At 40.3% G+C, this 20316-nt stretch overlaps 1 protein-coding gene across 1 annotated transcript in view; it reads left to right on the forward strand.

The window, feature by feature from the left end:
• LOC139947210 (sentrin-specific protease 6-like) overlaps nucleotides 1-20316 on the forward strand; it is a 156775-nt gene that overhangs the window by 85477 nt on the left and 50982 nt on the right. The window lies entirely within an intron of this gene.

Here is a 20316-nt window from a genome sequence, read left to right on the forward strand (position 1 = left end):
TGACTGATGGTGTCGAAAGCAGCCGAATAGTCCAAGAGTACCAAAATGGCCTCCTGTCCTTTGTCGAGTGCAAGAAGTAGATCATTATACACCCGTAGCAAAGCCATCTCGCAGCTGTGATATTTCCTGTAGGCTGATTGAGTAGCCGCATGTAGATGATTATAGGACAGATGATCCTGAATTTGTTGAACAGCCAGACGTTCTATTATCTTCCCTAAAAACTTTATATTGGCAATGGGTCGATAGTTTTTGAGTTCCTCGCGGTCAAGTTTGGGGTTTTTCAAGAGCGGAGAAATGTGAGCATGTTTGAGTGGGTCTGGGAAATAACCTGTCTCTAATGACATGTTGACGATGCGGGTCAGTATGGGAGCCAGTTCATTGATGTACAGCTTTATCAAGGAGGTAGGATCAGGATCAAGACTGCACGTTGTGGACTTAGATTTTGCAATAAGTGTTATCAGCTGCTCTTCTCGAACTGGTGAAAAAGAGTCGAGAATTTCCGCAGCTGTAGTACGTATAGCTATTCCAGAAATGTCACGATGAGGAATTTCGTTCAGATCTCTGACTATGACTTCAATTTTGTCAGAGAAATATTTTAGAAAGCGTTCTGTGAGCGGCACAATGCTGTCTTTGTCTGAAGGAAGAACTTTAGTTGTTTTTGGAGTGCAGATCAATTCTTTGGAAAAACTGCCGTGAGTCACAGTTTTGCAGATGTCCTGAATGGTAGTTTGTTTTTTTCTCGGATAGTAAGTGACTGTATTTTCTACACTCAACTCTGAAGATTTGGTGATCAATGACCAGCTTTGAAGATCGCCACCGACGTTCTAGTCGCCTAAGATTTTGTTTGACAGTGCGCAAGTCCTTGCAAAACCAAGGTGCGTGTGGCTGGCAAGTTATCGATCTCTTTGTAAGTGGGGCGTGTTTGTCCAATAGACCGGTAAGGACAGATTCATAATGAATGACAATTTGATTTAAATCAGAGCAAGTTGGGAAATTAAGATCAGACTCCATAATGTCATTGCGAAAGACTTCAGTGTCGATGTCATGAAGTTTACGAAATTGAATTTCCATTTTGACAGCCTCTGGTTTACCAATGCTAAGGGAGCATTTCAATGCAGCGTGGTCTGATGACAGGTAGTGCATTGCAGAACCACCAAAAACAAATTCATCGGGTACACGCGTTAAAATAAGATCAAGCGTGTGACCTTGTTGATGAGTGGGGAAGTTTATATGTTGCTTCAGATTAAATGCATTAACCAAATCAAGAAACTTCTGGGCCTCACGATTACTCTCGTCGTTAACATGAAAGTTAAAGTCACCTGCAATGAGAAGGTGATTCTGTTCTGTTAATAACTTCTCGATGAAAGAAACAAATTCATGAAGGAATATAGGACCAGTCAATCGACGATCTTTTGTAATTTGGGGTCTATAGACAATAACTAAGCGAAGCAGTTTTTGCTTACGAGCTGAAATAAGAAGGTTAACATACTCAAATGACTCGAGAATTCCAAACTCCTTTGAACAAATATCGAAAGATTTGCGTAAACAGATTCCAACGCCACCACCTGATCTGTCCTTCCGAGGAACATGGAGAAACTGGTGCGAAGGTAAAGTAGCATTTAAACCACCACCTGATCTGTCCTTCCGAGGAACATGGAGAAACTGGTGCGAAGGTAAAGTAGCATTTAAACCACCACCTGATCTTCCGAGGAACATGGAGAAACTGGTGCGAAGGTAAAGTAGCATTTAAACCACCACCTGATCTTCCGAGGAACATGGAGAAACTGGTGCGAAGGTAAAGTAGCATTTAAACCACCACCTGATCTTCCGAGGAACATGGAGAAACTGGTGCGAAGGTAAAGTAGCATTTAAACCACCACCTGATCTGTCCTTCCGAGGAACATGGAGAAACTGGTGCGAAGGTAAAGTAGCATTTAAACCACCACCTGATCTGTCCTTCCGAGGAACATGGAGAAACTGGTGCGAAGGTAAAGTAGCATTTAAACCACCACCTGATCTGTCCTTCCGAGGAACATGGAGAAACTGGTGCGTAGGTAAAGTAGCATTTAAATCTGCAAGTGATCGATTGTCCCGTTCATCTCCACTCAACCAAGTCTCAGTCAGAGCAAGAATATCGATTGGAGATAATAAGATCAGAATGATCTTGTAGACGCAGTTAGCAGCTATTTCCACGAAGGAGGTCAAAATCTCTAACCCTAACCCTAACCCTTATAACAAACCATGGGGGACACAGGAAGTTAAAAATAAATGTGATTAACAGGAAGAAGCAGGTCTACAGACAAGGTGACAAGATGCAACTTAAGAGAATTCAAAAGGAACTGAAGCGTGTCATAAAAGCAGAGAAAGTTAAATACAAGTACAATATGAAAAAGGTTTGGGAGGAATGAGACTCATGAGTGGCTATTCAGATAAATCGGGGGGAAATAGCCAATTACCAGACACATCAGCTGAATATGCTAGTACGTTGAATTAGTTTTATACATGTAACTGTTTTGATAAATATGATTTTCATGTTTAAGTTGATAACCTTTGTACTGCAACAAGATTTAGATCCATATGAGCTAAGTGTTGCTAAACAAGAAGTATGCCGTCAGTTTAAAAAACTGAATACATCTAAAGCTGCCGGACCGGATGGAATTTCCGCAAAGGTTTTATAATCATGTTCGAGTCAGCTTTCTAGAATGTTAACCTTTTTTTTGATGCCCGGTGGCGAAGCCGAAGGGGCATAGTGTTTGCCATGTCCTTTTGTGTGTGCGTGTGTGTGTGCGCATCATCTTTTTCTGACCGAAATCTCAAGAAGGACTTGGCGTATCAACTCCAAACTTTGTCTGTGGATTAGTCATGGGATCCCCCAGAAGCCTATTGTTTTTGGACCCCTCAGATAAATATTAAGCTCATTATGGCTAAAACAGCGGAAATGTTGTCCGAGCAATTACACGAAAAGAACTTTTATTACTTCCAGACTTGGTTTAAGGATCCCCCAGCAGCATTTTGTTTTGTGACCCCCTCAGTTAAATATTAAGCTCATTATGGCTTCAACAATAACTCAAAAAGGACTTGGTGTAGCAACTCCTATCTCAGCGGGGCATATGTGTTTTCAACACACCATTCTTGTTAACTTATCTTTTAGTATCGATCTATTCCAAAACTTCGGAAATGCTCATTTATTATTCCTATCCCTAACCTTCTAGTGTTACATGCATGAATGATCTCCAGCCAGTGGCCTTAACAGCCATACCAATGATAGTGTGTGAAAGACTGTTAAAGAATTTTTTTGTTTGATTTTTTATCTGGCTTTCTTGACCCAATGCAGGTCATAGTTGTAGTGATGCTATTTTTAACAGTGTTAGTAAAATAATATGCTCACTTAGAACAGGTTCGCTCTAATAGTTTAGCTAGAGTGATGTTTTTTTATTTCTCATCAGCATTTAACACTATTCAGCCTCGTGTACTAATTCAGAAACTGCTAGACCACTGTGACGTACCCAAGTCTCTCTTAATTGTCCTGGGTTTTAAATTACTTGACAAATCGTTCTCAGTATGTTAAAATTAATGCTGCTGGCAAACAATCTAGTTTGATTTATTCAAATACTGGTGCTCCACAGGGTACGGTTCTGGCTCCATTCTTATTTTCATGATATACATCAGATTCCAGGTCTTCTGAAATGTTCTGTCCTTTAATTAAACTCGCAGATGACACTGCAGTGACTGGTCTGATTAGTAAAGATGATGATCACTTGTATAAAGATCAACTTCAACGATTTGTCAAATACTGTGCTTAAATTATCTCCAACTAAATGTTTCTAAAACTAATTAAGAAATGGTTATCGACTATCAGAAATTATGCCGTCAACCAGAGCCTGTGATCTTGAAAGACAGGGCGTTGGAACGTAGAACTTGTTATAAATATATGGGTGTCGTATTTGACAATGAACTGTGTTTGCAAGAGCATGTGGATTCCATCATGAAAAAAATGAATTCTCGTATGTTTTGTCTAAGGAAATTAAATTTGTTTCATGTCAATCGTAAAATTTTAGCAACTTTTTACGACACTGTGGTTGCTAGTGTTTGGGCCTACTGCTTGATCTATTGGAGTGGATGGAAATGTACGTGGGATTGCAAAGGATCACATAAATAGACTTATTAAAGCAGCAGGAAGGTTTCTTGGGAGTCGTGGCCGCTTGTTGACACAGTGTATGAGGATCTGCTGGCTGGCAAGCCTAATTTGCTACTGAATGATGCTAACCATTCACTTCATGATGTGCGTGCCAACCAGCTGATCCCAAGGTCTGGTGTTATGCGAGTGCCATATTCGACAAACCACTACCCATCCTCTTTTATCCCTTGTGCAATAACACACCACAATCTCAATTTTAACTAATAAATTTATCGCCCAATTTCCAGTATTTTTCTTATCGTATTTTAGTGGTTTTTCTTGTAATTGTATATAGCCATTGTCTGTTTTTTAATGTTTTCAATTTGTCACTTACTCACTTTTACTGTATGCGAGCATTTGAATTGCCCTTTTGGGGATCTACATGTAATAAAGATTATTGTATTGTATTGTATTGTATTGTATTGTATTGTATTCTACGGCGACCAGCTTTTTACCATGTGTAGGTCGATAACCGTGCTGGGATTTACAAAAAGGCCAAGGTTCGTAAATTTACAGGAAGGCAGTAGAGTTGAAGCCGTGTGGATTGAGCATAACAGAGACTATGAGAAGCTTGTTATGCGACTAGGAGTTTGCAGAGAGTTTGGACTAGCTTCTGCTGAGTTTGAGTTATTTTCAGCTTCAGGGCCGGGATTTACAGCAATATCACCAGAGATCACAATTTCCAAATGAAAAGTGGCTGGTGAGTGTTCATTAAGAAACAAGGCATTTCAGATATTTTTGATGCTGGATGAATCCTAGCTGTGTCTTTGGCAGACTGCAAGCACCAAGCCCAATTGATGCTGATGGAACAAAAGCTGACAACAGATGAGTTAGTGCAGTACAATGGTCAAGCAAGCAGGGAGAGAATCAAAAGGCTACTTTACCTCCATTGTCCCCAGTTTGGCGAACAATGTCCATGGACTTGGTAGATGACTGCACAGATGCAGCCACCAAAGTGAGTGTCATACCAGAATTTTCAGCTGAAACAGTGAAAAAACTCCAACAGAAAATCACTATTTTCACAATATTATTCCAGGATAAACAAAAAACAAAAAAATTCCTGTAGATTCCAGGTGTAGTAACAAATCCATTTGCATAAGAATAAGAACACAAAATGAGCAATATACTAAGAAATTGGCAAACAAATACAAAGCTGATTTGATTTGAGTGGCAGCTGTCAGGCTAGGTGCTCCGTCAAATTTCTGGAAGCCTAATGTGATCTGCGCTACAGGAGGCCGCTTATTACGGCCACCTTCAACAAACACAGTGAGAGAGGATGCGAGGGTCAGGGAGATTGACCATTGTGCAGGGTGATACGCTCCCCTCAATTCCTTTTCATCATTGTATTCGACTTGGCCCTCAGACGAGGTGGATCTTGGATTCACATTGACGTAGCCATGCCTTATCTTGACTTTGCTGATGACATCAGTCTCCTCTTTAACTCCACAGCCCAGGCACAAGAGCTTCCACTCAATGCTAGAAAGACAGAGGTGGTTACATGTACATACAACCTCCAAGACCATGCACCCCTGACCACATTAGAGGTTGAGCTTTGCCGGTGTCCTGATGAGACATGCTGGGGCAGAACTTTTAGACAGCATGGGCTTACTTCAGTGCGTTGAATCACCTACACATACCAGTGGCCATATTCTTGACTACGTCATAGGGAGAGCCAGTGATGATGTACTTATTTCATCTTCGGTCAAGGTATCTACCTTTATATCTGATCACTGTAGCGTGGTTTGTGAACTGAAACTAGGTCAACCAAAGCGCTCTTGGAAAGTAGCTACTTACCGTAAATTGAACAAAATAGATCTTACTGAGTTCACCAGGGACATGACCCATCTACTACAAGTTGCACCAGATTCTGAGCTGTCTGCTCAGGTAGAGTGTTATGAAACTACCCTCAAACAACTAATTGACAGACACGCCCCAATACAGAGGCGACTACTACCCGTACGTCCCCATAGCCCTTGGTATACGCATGACATCATGGAGGCCAAAAAGCAAAAGCGGATGTACGAAAAGCAGAGGAAATGTAGTCTTACTGTTCACCGCCAAATGTTTACAGAGCAAAGAAACCTGGTTCTTCGTTTAATTAGAGATGCCCGACGTGCACATTTCAAACAGAAGATATCAGACAATGCAACAAATCCAAGACAACTTTTCGCTGTTGATGGTTTGCTACACAGTAAACCATCACTGTGTCTTCCTGACAGTTCATCTGCATTAGACCTCGCGGAAAGGTTTAATGTTCACTTCGAAACCAAAGTTACGCACATCAGGTCGGAGCTTGATGGTCAGATATCATCAGTTGCAGTCTCTGTCCATGATACTCATTCTACATCGGTACTCCAACTTTTCGAGACAGAATCGGAAGAAACTGTTGGAAAGCTCATCCGCCGCTCACCCTCAAAATCATGTGACCGCGATCCAATACCCACCTCCTTGTTGAAAACATGTCTGTCATCCGTCCTACCTGCAATTACAAACATTGTCAACTCATCGATAGAAACAGGAATCGTGCCTCAGCAGCTCAAAAAGGCCCACGTCACCCCCATCTTAAAGAACTCAAAGCTAGATAAGAACAAGCTGAGTAGCTACAGACCTGTGTCGAATCTGCCGTTCATCTCAAAAGTTGTGGAGAAAGTGGTAGCTGGTCAACTCAATGACTACCTAACATCTAACAACCTGCTTGAGCTGGCACAGTCAGCATATCGTAAACACCACAGCACCGAGACTACGCTCCTGTGTGTTCAAAATGACATCCTTGGAGCCATTGACAAGAAACTCTCTGTAATTTTAGTGTTACTTGACCTTTCTGCTGCTTTTGACACTATCAACCACCAAATCCTCCTCCAACGTCTTCACTACAATTTCGGTATCGCTGGAACTGCTTTGAAGTGGTTTACTTCATATCTGGAAAATCGCACCCAAAATGTAAAAATTGACGTGTCCTTCTCATCCAACACTACACCACGTTTTGGCGTCCCTCAGGGGTCGGTGCTCGGTCCAGTGTTATTTTCCTTGTACTTTTCACCTGTTGCGAACATTGCTCGTAACCACGGTCTGTCCGTTCAGCTTTACGCGGATGACGCACAACTATATTTGCCATTTGTCTCCATGGATGCAAACACTGCAGTTGCCCGTACAGAAGCGTGTGTTGCCGAAGTTAAGGAATGGATGGTCGCAAACAAACTTCAACTCAATAGCGACAGGACAGTCATCCTCTTGCTGAACTCCCAAAGTCAACATCGCCACAACACCATTCACAGCATCCTGATTGATGGCCATGTCATTCCTTGTAGCAACACAGCTAGAAACCTTGGTGTCATCTTTGACAGGCACATGAACTTCACAACCAACGTCAAAAACTCCTCCCGCATCGCCATGTACCACTTGAAGAACATAAACCACATCCGCTCATTGCTCTCTGACAAAACAGCAGAGCAACTCATTCACGCACTTGTAACGTCTCGGCTCGACTACTGCAACTCACTCTTATATGGACTTCCAGCTTCCACCTTGCATCACCTTCAGAGAATCCAGAACATTGCAGCTCGTATCCTAATACGCTCAAAAAAGTTTGAGCATATCACCCCGGTTCTTCAAGCATTACACTGGCTCCCTGTTGAGCAACGCATCATCTTCAAACTCCTTTGCACAACATACCGTTGTATGACAGAGACTTCATCCCCGTTGTACTTGCAGAGGCTTCTCCTGCCATATAAGCCCGTTCGCCAGCTAAGGTCCAGTGATGCCAACTTGCTTGCCGTTCCACCTTCCAGGTTGAAAACTTATGGGGATAGAAGTTTCTCGATTGCAGCCCCCCGCCTGTGGAAGGACTTGCCTCTCACCCTTAGATCACAACCTGACATTTCTTCATTCAAATCCAATCTCAAAACTTACCTCTTCAGTCAAGCCTACCATTAATTTTTCCCTTGGTCATATTTTAGTGCAGTGAATAGTTTTCTAGATACCAGCGCTTTATAAGATTTATTATTATTATTATTATTATTATTACCACAACTGAGTTGGCTGCCTACTTAAAGGACAGGGAGGGTGAGAGATGCTGCTGGAGATCCCGCCTGCGAGCGACATGATGATGGATTGTCCTCCAACACCTTGTCGACACTACGACTTATGAAGCAGGTCGTCCAGTTTACTTGCACCTGTCCTTAAGCATGGGCTTCTGCAAAGTCCATTTCACTGGCTCAAAAGTTTGAATTAGGAGATGATTTAACTAAAGACAGACTGTGCTGAACCTACCAAAATGTCCTCCTGGAAAATTTTCAATGAGCAAAACAAATTGCTGAAGTGCCAGCAACGGGTATCACTGATCTCGACTTCACTGATGGCATCTGTCACATAACCACGGGATGTGGCTCCAAACAACAAATATAAGAAAGACGAACAAGCCATGCACTCATTAAATAAATGAACAGTGAAAGAAACACTTCTAATTTACTATATACATCAATATTTCATTATGAAATTCCTCATCGAACACTATCACTCAAAATGTCCAATATTCTTTGTCTCTAAATACAATTCCTGGATTCAAATAAAATCTCCTCCAAAATTAAACCAAAATAATTTATCTATCCTTACTTCAACAAATCAAAACTTCAAATCTCAAAACGTTCTGAACTTCACTGCAACTTACTATCTTCAATGAAAATCAATAAAGACAAAATTTTACCTTGTTTTTAAACTCCACAACCATCCACAAATGTCAATATTATAACTTGGGCTAGTAGAAACCCTCCACTTCACTTCAAATCTAAATTACGTCTTAGATAAACTTTTTATCCCAACTTCTTTTCTCAACTGGAGTATTAAAGCAACTCCCTCAATCTCAAATAGAAAAATTTCTTCCCAACTTCTTTTCTCAACTGGAGTATTAAAGCAACTCCCTCAATCTCAAATAGCAAAAATTTCTTCCCAACTTCTTTTCTCAACTGGAGTATTAAAGCAACTCCCTCAATCTCAAATAGCAAAATTTCTTCCCAACTTCTTTTCTCAACTGGAGTATTAAAGCAACTCCCTCAATCTCAAATAACAAATTTTTTTTCCAACTTCTTTTCTCAACTGGAGAATAAAACAACTCCCTTAATCTCAAATAGCAAAATTGTCTTCACCAAAATTTATGGTTATGGAAGAAGAAAATTATTCTCCCAAAGTTTAAATGTATAATGTCAGCAAATACCAAATTGCAATCCAACCTAGCTTTTACTGACTACATGTATATACAAAAACTGTTTTTACTCTTATGGAAGGCAAAAATTACTTAATGAATTGCTCCCAGCTTCCGATGATAAATATATACATGTACAAGCATAGAGTTTTTATATACAGAACCAGTGTTCCAAGATTAGAGGGCTAGCTGTTCTTTCGACGATGTCCGTTCGAAGGATAACAAAACTTGAAGCTAAGTACCCATCTTCATTCTTGATGAAATTCCACAGTTCAAATGGTTAGCTCAATCATGGTTCATCCAGTGTAGGGTGGTAGGAAACTGGTGTAGCCAGATTAATGTCTGTCGCAAACAGTTAAACCCGGAACCAGTGCCATCTACAAAATCAATACCAACCACACAGATTTACCATAATGATAATTGAACAGTTCTGTCTGGAAATGCTTATAATCAAATAATTTCTACACTTGGTTTGCACTATAATCATAAACTATCAAAATGTACATTTTCGTGCTAAACTTAGAATGAATTTCAAAACAAAATTTGTTCACAAAATAATTCACAACTTACGGGTAGGAGTTCCCTTTAAATCTTAAACAGTGTCTGCTTGTTATAGATTTTTGTTGAAATAGCAAAATCTTCAACTTGTCGCGATGATTCAATTCATCAAAAAGTTGTCTGCATGAAGGTCCTGCAATGTGTCTGACCTCCCTGATAGCAGATCTTGGAATGACAAACCGCACCCTAAACTAAGGCTGCAAGGAATAGACCTTCCCATGAAATATGTAAATTGCACGTAGCGCGTGCGCACTAACGTTTTGGTTGGCAAAATGAGGGAACATCGCGCTGTTTTGTACACGGCTAAGTGGTGAGTGACGCAACCAACAGGTTCTGTACGCATGCGTGAATGTAATTAGCATATTTCATGGGAAGGGTCCATTCTTAAACTCACCCAACCATAGCACCCACTCTACAGAACAACATGCAGTCACCTCTCAATGCACACACATACACCCTACATCAGCCCACTCATGTCTTCCCAAATAAGGACTTGTTCACTCAACTGTAGTTCACTGACTGCATCACAGAATTAAATGAATATTCATTGGGTCTCCAAACTCTTGACCAATAAAATAAATGAGGGAAATATAAAAAATACACATGGTTGATTTACAATCCTAGATCGCTTGTGACAGCATCCTCTTCTACACAGCGGACTTGGCTCAAAAATTACATGCAGCTGCAATGCTTCAGTTAAACTCAAGGAACACCATGGTGTTGGAATGATCAAATTCAACTTGGAGGACAGTACTAAGGACTAAATGGCGCTTGCCTTAAGTTCAAATACCTTGGCGCCCCCATAGGATGGACTGAAAGCGAAATGAATGTGAGGAACGCTTTGGCATGGAATGCCCTTCATATGGCATTGGTGTGTGTGTGTGGGAGAGATCTGGTCTGTCCAAAAACACAGAGATATTTCCTTTTGTGGCTTCAATTGAGTTTGTACCTGTTTATTGATTCAAGGTGTGGACTATGACAGCCAAGCATTCCCCGACAACTGATGCTCCCTGCTTCAATTTGATGCAATTTGATACTCCCTATCAAACAATGTTTGGAGAAATGTTCACTTTTCCATACCTGAGCTTCCTGATTCCATGTACATACATGTACATGGGATGGGAACATGGTGACTCAGTTGTAATGAAATTCATTGGTAGTCATACTAGCTGATTTGCATAAATACATGTAAGCATTTGAAGCTTCTTTACTAGCTCGTTTGCATAATAAGCATCTGGCTTATCATTGATCACATTGTTTCAGCCTCAGAACATAATCAAAAACACTTCGTTTATCATGTTTGCTTGCCTAGTTACAGAGATATTGAAGAGAAATTATGTTTTGGTAATGGGGGCGACTATTTTGCATATTTATGAGTATTTATTACCATTCATAAATACCTCAGACAGTTTCGCTATTCCTATTGGTGGAGAGCGCATCACGTGGGTGTGTATAAACCTTTGTTTATGACCGGTAAAAAGTGTTAATTCATGGGCTTGACACGCGACCTTGCACCTGTTCTTATAAGACATTTTCATCATTCCTATTGGTCGAGAGCAACGGCTGAAACAGTGATACGCGCGACGCGCACAGCATTCCCTTATAAGGAGTTGTTTACCCGAGGGCGGCGGAGGGCTTTCCCATTTCATAGCTGGAGGGGTGTTGTGTTGAAAGAAATCATTTAACAATTATAATTTTTGCATTTATTTTACTTTTTGCTCGTTGGCACAGTTGCATTGATGAGTTGTTTACAGACGCAGGGAACCACCTCCAAAATCTTCCGAAGCGCTTGCCTTCTCTGCAAATTGATGGCAGAGTTTGATTCTTCGAGACTGGAGGGAGTCCAATTGAAGAATAGACAAAGCATCGTGGTATGTTGTGTAGTCCTTAGAGAGGATGTAGTGACATACACGCTTCTGGATCTTCTCGAGGTGGTTCACCTGCTTCTGGGTAAGGCCAGCATTCCAAACAGGGGCTGCATATTCAAGGACTGGGCGAATATACATGTAGCCTTTGTTTACAGTGAGGAGCTCTTGAGCGTCTAGTCCAGCATCCTTCAGCTTCCTTGGCATGAACAGCTTTCTGTTGGCCTTACTGTACATCAAGTCTACTTTGCCCTCCCATTTTAGATTTTGATCAATAATTACCCCCAGTAGTTTGACCTTGTCCACGATGGCGAGTTTCCTGTCAGAGTTACGGATATCCACGTCGGGGATGGGTTTTCGTCCGAAGTACATGTACACCTGCATGACCTGACATTTTGATGCGTTGAGTTTCAGTTTGGTATCGATTGTCCATTGATACAAGGAGTCCAAACTATCTTGGATGGTACCTGGACTGCCGTAACTTCCCATCTCACCCAATGTCAGGTCATCAACATACTTCCATGCATGGAAGTCCGAATCCCTGACTTCCTCCTGCGCACTGTTGATGATAAAAAGAAAAATAATTAGGTGTTCGGGGCAACAGCCCGGAACACCTCTTATTTTTGTTGGTTTTTTTTGGTTCTTTTTCTTCATACTTCTTCTTCTTCTCAGCGTCCCTTGTGCCTTATCAACATACATTTCCCATTTGATTAGGTAGTCTTCATTTCAGTCGTCAATACTTCATAAGTTCATATTTCCTCAACCACATAAGCTATTTTGACAATCTATACATGTACATCATATGAAAGGGCTTTACGAACTTTACAAAAATGATACCGATCAGAGCCACCAAAAATAAGTGCGCTCTCTAGCGGCAGACTAAAAACATCTAAAGTATGCTTTTACTAGATGTTTGTGTCAGTGTTTATGTCAATTGTTTCACAATGGTATACATTATTCACTAGGAGAGGAAAAATGTGTTAGTTACGTCATGCTGACGTCATCCATTCTTGAAAATTCTTTGAAAATTCAAAGTTTATTATTTCAAAAAATCATAACTTTTGATACCACATGAACTTTTTATAAAAAAATTTCTTACACATTTTTAACACAGTAATGTTTACCAGAATTTTCAATTACAATAAGTTAACCTCTTGAACTCGAATGACGTACTCATATATGTTGTTTTGACAATTTTTGCAATTTTGATCATTTATTACAAACCTTGAAAACAAAGCAAGGTGCAATATATTTTTTTTTACACCAGACTTTTACTCCCGGAAACCGAACACCTAGACTTTGTTATAAAACAAACTCTGAATTTCTAGTTGGAGCTGAAATTGTTCCCTGTGGGACACCACCCATTAAAGTTATTCAATCAGAGAGGGTTTGTTTATATTTGACTCTTTGCTTTCTACCAGAAATGAAGTCAACCACCCACTGCACAATGTTGGGCGCCACACCCATGCTCAAAGGGCTGGAAAAAGCAATGTTGTGATCAATAACATCGAAAGCTTTGGAGAAATCAGTTAGTACAAGAGTACTGATGTTGCCAGGTTTCTCAGCTTTTGACACCAATTGGTGGTAGACATCAATTAGGCAATGTGTGGTTGACATACATGTGTACCCTTACGGTTATCATACTGTCTGTCATTAACATGAGGTTGGATTGACTTTAGCACATGTTGGGCTACACGACCTTCAGCAATTTTTGCTAAACTTGATGTCAATGAAATTGGCCTAAGTTTCTCAATTGAAGGGTGTGTCTGTTTTGGTACAGGGACGACATTCACAATTTTCCATTGATTAGGAACAGTGCCCTGTACGAGAGAGGTGTTAATGATGTCAGTCACAGGGCAACTGAGCTCGTATGCAAATTCCTTTAACACCTTCTGAGGAACATTGTCAGGTCCCCCGGCTTTGGAAACAGACACCCTCTTCAAATCCTCATAAATGTCCCACGGTTGAAACTGGGGAGGTGGCTTGCTACTTGGCAGATAGGCCGGTAGCTCATCTAATCTGATTGGTTGTTGATTGGCCAAATGATTGTTAATAGCATTGGCAATAGCACCATGATCACTTGATTGATCTCTGGTACATGAATAGAGGTGTCAGATTTTTTCATATTGGCAACCGATCTGATTTCCTTATGCCACCTTCCCGGTTCTGTCCTTTGCAAATATCTCACCTTGTTGATGTTGTGGGATTCTTTGGCTTTCTTTATTTCTTTTATGACCTGACTTCTCAGTGACTTACTCAACTGTGTATCCCCTGATGCAAACACCTTCTGCCTATGCCTAATAAGGGCCTTAACTCTGTCAGTCATCCACGGTTTATCATTGTCATGTAAAGGACAGTCTTTCTTAGTAGAAGGCATCTATCTGCCTTAGACTGGACATCATTCGCATTGTAAACATCGGACCATGTATGTATGTATTGGCACCGCGATATCCGACCCTGTTGTTTTGAACTACTCTGTGCCACAGGGGTCGGTACTCGGCCCGCAGTGGTTTACGCTATACACTTTACCGATTCGTGACATCATCCTGAAATTTAATCTGAATTACCATGTGTACGCAGACGACACTCAGCTATACATCACGTTTAAATCTTCTCAAGAAAACGCCAATGCATCTATTGCAAGACTTGAGAAATGCATCCAAGAGATTCGACGTTGGACACAACAAAACTTCCTGAAGTTAAATGATGATAAGACAGAGTTCCTTCTATTTGGGTCACGTCAACAGTTAACTAAGGTTTCAGTGCCATACATCTCCATCGGTGATGCTCGGATAGCTCCCTCGCTGAAAGCTCGGAACTTGGGTGTTATTTTTGATTCATCGATGACACTTCAGCCACACATCAACAACATTGTTCGTTTATCATCATATCACATCAGGAATATAGGTAAGATTCGCAAGTACTTGGACAAAAGTGCCACTGAAAAGGTCATTCACGCATTTGTTACTTCTCGTCTTGACAACGGCAATGCTCTTCTCTACAGTCTTCCTAACAACCAGATTTCCCGACTTCAACGGCTCCAAAATACTGCTGCCCGCATTGTGACACTGTCTAGAAAATCCTGTTCTATCACCCCCATTCTGAAACAACTACACTGGCTCCCTATCTCTCAACGAATCATCTTCAAGCTGATGCTCATTGTCCACAAAGCTCTTAATGGCAAGGCTCCCCACTATATTTCTGAACTGCTTCAAGTTTACACTCCATCAAGGAATCTTTGATCAAGTTCTATGCTTCTCCTCATTGAACCCAAGTCTCGACACTCATGGGGTGACAGGTCTTTTTCTACAGCCGCGCCACGCATCTGGAACTCTCTACCACTTAATCTTCGATCTTGTCTTTGTACTGCAAAATTCAAGTCTCTTCTCAAAACTTATCTTATGTCACAGGTTTTCAATGACTAATTTTGTTGTGTCTGTTTTTCTTTGTGTTGTGTTTTGTTTTTGTTTTGTTTTTGGTTTTACTGCGCCTTGAACACCCAGCAGGGTGGATATGTGCGCATTACAAGTCTTATTATTATTATTATTATTATTATTATTACCATGATTGGTCTTGAATCCATCTTCCGAACTGATTTACCTTTGATTCAGTAATAGGCTGAACAGATTTAGTTGTTATAATGTTAAGTGGTGTGGATTTGTAAGAGTATGGTAATTAGTTTCTTAAAGCGTCAAGTACCTGCTTCGCAACTTATCATTAACTCGAGTAACTTAAGTCAGGTGTCTCATTTGAAATTACTGGGAGCAACCATTCAGAGTGACCTTAAATGGAACTTGCAATATTACTGACATTATTTCTAAAGCTTCTTTTAGACTTTACACTCTATGTATTCTTAAAAAAGCTAAGGTTCCTGTTTTTGACATACTTGCAGTTTACATTTGTTACATGAGACCAGTTCTTGAGTATGCCTGCCAAGTATGGCACACTTCAATAAGCAAGGAGCAAAATATCTCTTTAGAGCGTGTGCAGAAACGAGCCAGTCATATTATTTTTAGGCTATGGATATATTACCTACTCACATGCTCTGTCTAGTCTTAATATTCCCACTTTAGAATCTAGACGCCATAATCTGTTGCTTAAGTTTGGTAATAATCTTCGTTGTTCTCAAAAATGTTGTCACTTAGAATAGAATAAGAATAGAATAATGTTTTATTGTCACTTGTAAATATTAGTACAGTAAAATTCATTTTGGTTTTGCGTGTCTAAAAATATGTTATAAAAATTACACTAAAAATTTACCATTTATACAAAAATACATCAAAATATATTATAAACAACTCTGAAAAGTATTACAATATACAGGCGAAATACGAAAGATAAAAACAGTACGATAGAATTAAAATCAGAAATAGACTTACTACCTCTTGCCAGAACTAACACCACTAACATGCAGCCTCAACTACTAGCTTTCAAATACCTAAATGCAAAACTGAGCGCTATAGTAAATCCACGCTACCCTCATTAGCTAGAATATTGAAATAATTTTGGGGCTGCTTGGCAAATTTTAAACTTTTTGTCTGCTTTTTGATGTATGTCTTTGCCATTTATATGGCATGTTTCTGCTAGTTAATGATTTTTTTCTTTTAATTTTTGTGTATTTATGTATAGATTTTGCCTGTTTATTGTTAATTCCATTTTTTCTTAATTCTGTAAAAACTTTGTAAATTTTAATATTGTCAAACTTTTGTTTGTTTTTTATTCAGATTAAAATAAACCATTAATAACAATTTCCTGGGCTCTAGGTTGATACAGTTGTGATTACTACACCCAATGGGGGCTTTGACAGAAGGGGTACAGTATAGATTGTGAACATTGGTGATGATCAAATCCAACACTGCATCGCCTCTTGTTGGTAGAGTGACAACTTGCTTCAATCCATTTCCCAGACAAAGTGACTTAATTTCAGTCCGGTTAAAGTCTCCCATTATCATATTATACCAGCCTGAGCTTTATGAGTTTGTAGATAGTCCACAGATGATATCAGGTGGTTCATCATCAGATCTTGGTGAGGCCACTGTGGAGGAATGTACACTGTGGCAACTCACTGCAATGTAGGGAACAGCTCTTGGTAGTTTGGGATGCGTCACCAACATCCATGTTGCTTCCATCTCAGGGGGAACAATAATTTCTTCTATTGGTTCTGCTCTAAGGTTGTCCTTGGTGTAGATGAGAATGCCACCTCCCGGTCTATCCTGTCGGCATTTGCTGAACACGTTGAATTTGGCAATATTGTATTGGTCTGGTGCTGTGGTAGGCTTCACCCAGGATTTTGTCACAATAGCAATATCTGAACGTGCTTGTTGCAGAGTTTCAGCCATTTCATCAATTTTGTTCAACACTGAGCATGCATTGGTTAGAAAGAGCCTCGGAAGAACTGATTTACCGGTGCTTTGGGGATTGCAGATAAAACTCTTGGTCTCTCTCTCTCAGACTGATGTGTGTTGTACTTCAGGTTTACACGTCTTCTTGTGAGTACAGGGTGTATTTGTCTCTGTTTATGTCTACCTGCACGGCGTCCACAGGTACTGCACCGAGCAATGCCCAAAGATTTGAGATAGGCCCAGTCAGTGGCTGGCAATGGTTTAAATCTGTCATTACAATTGTTACCGATGTTTATCAGTTCTTGGTTTGAGTACACAGGGAAACACATGGCAGCTCAAAAAGTAGTGTCAAACAAGTAGCGGCAATATTGATGTGGAGTCCCTGCCTCCTGAACCACTGCGACTTCAAGCCGGGTATGAGTTATAGCAACCCTCACGATGCCCAATGTACATTGTACAAAAGAGCTGCCAATGACCAACACCACAGGCTCGCCATGGTTTGGGTTGCTTAAAAAGGAAACAGGATGAGAGAAAACAAACTAAAATGGGGTTGTAATACGAACAATCAAATCAACCACACAAGAATTAACAAAAATAAAATCAAAATACTGGGCAGGCAGGCTTGTTACAAAATAAAGCCAGGGTCAATACGGATGTACATGTGTAGCATCTATAGGCGTTGAACTTCCAAGCCCCATGGTTTGATTATCTGCCCCGATACAAAATGAATGCAAGGAAAAACGCATGTCCCCAAGACCAACAAACTTCAGAGAGGGGTGAAGAACCACAGTGAATTGGGAGCATGTGACTGGGTCCCTAATGAAGTGTGGAAAGAAGCTTGCGAAAGCAAAACGCTCTAAAATTGTGCCGCTGCTCGAACAGGGCAAAGCACAAACTCGCCCCGTGAACACTGGGGAATCGTAAACCCGACCATACTTATCGGTTTTTGGAAACTTTACATTAAGTACCATTACCCGCCCCGTGGGTGCCACCTGCAAGGAAAAATCTGAATGCCTTAGTGGAGAATTCACATGCAAAAAAACAAAGAAAGCGAACAGAAATGCCTCTCTATAAAGAGCCGTGCTTCAAACTGGTTAGTGCAAATGGAATCTAAAGCAGGCACAATGCGTTGCAAAATACTAAAAGTAATTGGACGGCGTAAGTCTTAGAACTGTTATGCCGCCTACTACCCCTAACAAACGCTTGCAATGAAATGTTTGGTTATGCGGGTGACCCAGCCAAACGCAAAAGGCGACGCAATACCTGAAACGCAATACCTGAAACGCAATACCTGAAACGCAAGATGCAATGATGGTAGGAGCATACTAATTAATTGACAAAAATGCAATAAATTGAACAAGTGATTGTAAGGATGAGAAAAATGAATCACCAAAGCCATGCAGTGTGCAAAATTCCTGGTAAAGTTTCCAGGCCTATTGTTAGAGCAAATGCGTACAGCAATTCTTGCACTTCTAGCTGAAGGTGTCCACAGGTTGCCTGGTAAGGGGGTCATAACGGGGTCTGCCCCCAGTGTCGACCGGTGAAAACGGTCCATCTGAGAACGGGAAAGAGCATCAGCGATAGAATTATCAACCCCCAGGACATGACAAGCCCTGAAGTGGATATCCAATTCAAGACAACACGAAACAAAGAAACGAACTGGAACTGCATTGTCTTTGCACAATGTGAGGTGTGACGATTAATATTCGTTATCATCGCTTCGTTGTCACACCAAAAAAGTGCCCTCTTCCCTTGTAAATGCTGCCCCCATAAGCGCAGAGCCAGGGTAACTTGGAACAGTTCTAGAAATGCAATAGACAATTTAGATGCCTTCATTGTACCCGCTTGTCTAAACGAGGCATATCAAAGATGAGAGGGTCCACCAAAAAACAAAGGCACAGTAAACTACCCTTAAACACCAGCAGGTAAACCAAATCCAACAGGTATAAATCTACAGCAAAGCAAAGAAAACTGCTTAAGAGCGGGTAAACTAAATAAAACTAGACATTAAGATCTCTAGGTTTTCGGTTTCTGGGAGTAAAATAGGGCCTGGTGTAAAAAAACTAATATTGCACCTTGCTTTGTTCTCAAGATTTGTAATAAATGATCAAAATTGCAAAAATTGTCAAAACAACATGATGAAGTCATCATGTCGTCATTTTGAGTCTAAGAAGTTTATGTCCTTGACTAACAATACACCAAGTTTCACCTCAGTCGAACTTTTGGTTTGGCAGACACACAGCTTTGAAAAGTGCACCTTTAAAACAATACCACGTGACACATGATGACATCATCAAGCTAAGACTCCAGAGATATGTTGCTAATATAAAGGATATTATTTTTACCAATTGTGAAACAATTGTCATAAACTCTGACACAAACATCTAGTAAAAGTGTAATTTTAGATGTTTTTAATCTGCCACTAGAGGGCGCACAAATTTTTGTTGACGTCATCCGTATTATTTTTTAACCCAGACCTTTGCCAGACTTGTAATATGTGATTGTAAACCATCAAAAAGTGTACATTTTAACCTAAAAGCCATTAAATAACGCCATTTCAAAGCATTTTACATTCACATCCGGTTTAGGCAGATCAAAAAGTCAAGAAAAGTTTACCAACATATCAATTTTTTTGAAGTTCGTAAACCCCTTTCATATAATGTATAGATTATCAAAATAGCTTATGTGGTTGAGGAAATATGAACTTATGAAATGTTAACAACTGTAGAAAAGACTAACTAACAGTAAGGAACACATGTGAATGTTTTAAACGCCTTGAACGAAGACTATTGTACGCGAAGCTTTTTCGCGCTCTAGGGATGATCGCTGGAGCGTGACTCTGCTGCACGGGTAAAATGTTCATGCACATGCACATACCAATAGGGGATTTATGTACTTCTTTAGACATGAATTTTGACATTTTCAACCTCTCTTTTGAGCCAGAAGACAAGGTCAAAACGGAATCATGTCTGTGAGGCGTTTACGGAGATTTCGATGATGGTTTCGATAATGTATTGATTGTTAGAATCCCTTGTGTGGATCAAAAGTTATGATTTTTAGAAATAATAAACTTTGAATTTTCATAACTCAAGAATTGATGACGTCATCATGACGTAACTACACATTTTCCTCTCCTATTAAATATCTAACCTTTGGGAAAGGTGCTTTTGTCAGCGG

Source organism: Asterias amurensis, chromosome 14, assembly GCF_032118995.1.
Source record: "Asterias amurensis chromosome 14, ASM3211899v1".
Taxonomy (NCBI): Eukaryota; Metazoa; Echinodermata; class Asteroidea; order Forcipulatida; family Asteriidae; genus Asterias; species Asterias amurensis.